The 2963-nt window shown below is 35.1% G+C and overlaps 1 long non-coding RNA gene across 1 annotated transcript; it reads right to left on the reverse strand.

Moving 5' to 3' along the window:
* Positions 1-286: 286 nt before the first annotated feature.
* On the reverse strand, positions 287-2950 carry LOC106943188 (uncharacterized). Its single transcript, XR_001423844.1, has 2 exons — positions 1969-2950; positions 287-1693 (listed from the first exon to the last, which is right to left on the reverse strand). It is a non-coding gene; the product is annotated as an uncharacterized LOC106943188 (long non-coding RNA).
* Positions 2951-2963: the final 13 nt, after the last annotated feature.

Below are 2963 nucleotides of genomic sequence, written 5' to 3' on the forward strand. Positions count from 1 at the left end.
CTGACATGACACTGTCATAAACATTCATAAAGACTCCTTCATGTTCATGACATGTTATGTCATGTTTATGACAGTGTCATGTCAGTCTTATGCACACCCCTTCAAATAAAGTGTTACCAAATCTTTTTGTATTAAACTTTCAAAGTTTAGCATTATCCTAACATGTTTTTTAGCTCATCTTAACTCCACAGAGTTTCTACTTTTTGCAATTTATTTTTCTTTGGAGTATTTATAAGACCTGCAATGTCATAGTAGGCACTCTACTACTAGTGTTTTTTGGGGGGGGTTTCTGTTAAAGTACTCCAGAGTTGAAGTTTAAAGCATAAATTTAAGTTGGCAGTAAAATGTATTTTCTCAATATTTTGGGTTTATTAAATTTAAATATTTTATATTGTTACTAGAATTTTTTTACTTTTAATTTTACTTGAGGCTGCAAAAGCTGGTTTGTTCCACAATTAAAAATACAATATGGCCGCCGCGCTTGTAAACAAGCAGCTCTTAGTTGCATAAATAATTTATGAATAATTTCTGATGTTTTGTTTCTTATATTAGTCACATAATTTAAATGTTCAGTGGATGAACATGTTGCTACTCTGTTTGAATGCAGTTCTGGAAGAAATGGAGTAAAGTGTTTCATTTAACCTTATTCCTGAAAAAATTTCTTTTGTTTACTCAGCATTTTATTTATATTTTTGTTTTAAGTAAACATAACCTTAAAATATTTTCAGTAACAGATTGGTGCCATTGTAGTAGCTCAATATCAGATTTAACCAGAAAACAACTGAAAAAGAACATTTTTCTTTTTTTTTTTACACCTTGAAGCATTGTCATTATCTTAAAGTATTATTTTAAAACACTCAAAGGCTTCTCTAATGGTTAAGTAGAGACTTTAATTTTGAAGTTCAATAAACCGCTTTTTCCAGTTTATATGTGTGATTTATTTGGGGTGGGGGAAGCTTTAAGCCAGCATTGGGTTGCACACCTGAAAAATAATGAGGTTTCTACAGCAGTTCTCAATTCCTTTATTTCCTGTTTAATAATCAGCATAATGTTCAAACTGTAATGCAATGATATTGATAATAAAGGGAAAATATCAAAACCAAAAATCATCTGTCCAATGCATCAATATATTTTTCTAATGTCAGACTTATTTTATCAGCTCAGCATGATTTATCTTATTTTAGTATCTCTTCTTGCTTAGTTATAGAGCTTGTGAATGGCTTTGACCCATCTTTATACTGGTGCAACAATGTGTTGAAGCAAATGCTGCCACTCTCAGAATGTCATCAAATATCTACTGAAGTCCAAATTAGGGACGAGGTAGCAAACTGTCAACGCAACAAAAATGTTTTTACATTTATCAATGCAGCTCCAAATCTCTGGTAATCAGCTGTCTGAGTCTTATGTATAGATCAGTTGTTGCAAACACATCATCTGTGACATCCAGGTTATGCTCTGAAATCAGGTCCACACAGATACTGAAGACATCTTCATCGCATGGAAAGTCTTTGAAAACACAGTTTTCCAAGCAGGCTTCAACCCTGTTCAGATCAATGCTGTGTAGATAGTCTCTGGTTCCATACGCCTGAGGTACTGTGTACATCATGAATGGTCGCCCATGAGGACTTCGTGAATTGTGTGCTGGACGTATCCTGTGGTGGTTCCAAGCTGAAACAACTTCATTTAGTTCTTTCTAGAAGAAAACAAAAACCAGACTAAACTCATAGCTTTGGAATAAGCATTCAAAAGTAAAATGGAAGTGTAAATCTAGCATGACTGCTATTTATCCAAAATCAGGGAAATTTAAATCAAGCAACTACCCAAACATGCAATCTGTGCGATATTTAAGATATGCTATTAATTTAGTATCATACTCAGAAAATAAATCTTTGCACATTATAACCACTTTATAGCAATCATAAATATTTTCAATAGGTGAGAAGACAGAGCAGCTCAAATCAAGCTCACCTGTATTATGTGGAGAAAACAGAACTGGATCAAGGCTTTGTCCAAGAAGTTATCTGAGAAGTGTCCATCTGCTTTCAGTTTGTCAAAGAGGTCCATCCAGAACTGGATACATTCACTTCGCAGGGTCAATCACCATCTCTCAATCCGCTGATTTCCAGTGCTTGGACCAAATATTACATTATCACTTTCAGGTTGATCTTCTGTAAGATGCAAATATCTTTGCATGTCAGCTGCATTAACATTTTCTGTCCCTAAATCCACTCTAAGTCTTTCAGGACAACCCTCAGCTTTAATCACTGCATCCATGAAGTATCCAGCAATGACTCTTGGGTCGTTATTTGTTTTGTATGCCTCAAGCCATATTAGCCTTCTGGAAAATCCGTCAATGCAACCATTGATCCCAATTCCAAATGGTTTGAGCTTATCATAGCCGTCCATATGCCAAACATAGTTTGGACCACGACTATAGTAAATCCGTCTCCTCAGTCGATTTCTTGACCTTAGGTCTACTCCTTCACCATCTAGTAAGCGTAAAAGGACTCGAACTGTTTCCCTGTCTGTAACAATACCATTCATCCAGCATTTTTGGTGCATCCATCGATATCCGTGACATTGTCCAGAGGTTTCAAGTTGCTGACGAATGAAAGCTGCCACTACACTCACATCAGTTTTGTTCTTTCGGCGCCAAAGTTTCTTCTTATTAAGAATCCTTTCTAGTGTCCTCTTGCTAAGAATAAGCCCATGAACCTCAGCAAGCAAAGCAAGAATTTCATCATTGGTTAAACCACATCTGAAATACTCCTCAATTTGTTTATAATCCATTAAAGGGAGAAAAATCTGTGTTTTCTTGGTTAGACAGATCAAATGGAATACTGTGTAAATCTCACACAAGACAGCATGTCTGCTTTTTTGGAAAAGTCGAAATTATGACTTTGAATCTCATAATTATGACTTTGAATCTTATAATTATGACTTTGAATCTCATAATTATGACT

The sequence above is a fragment of the Poecilia latipinna genome, unplaced genomic scaffold (assembly GCF_001443285.1).
Source record: "Poecilia latipinna isolate Pla-1442-1.1 unplaced genomic scaffold, P_latipinna-1.0 Scaffold4963, whole genome shotgun sequence".
Lineage (NCBI taxonomy): Eukaryota > Metazoa > Chordata > Actinopteri > Cyprinodontiformes > Poeciliidae > Poecilia > Poecilia latipinna.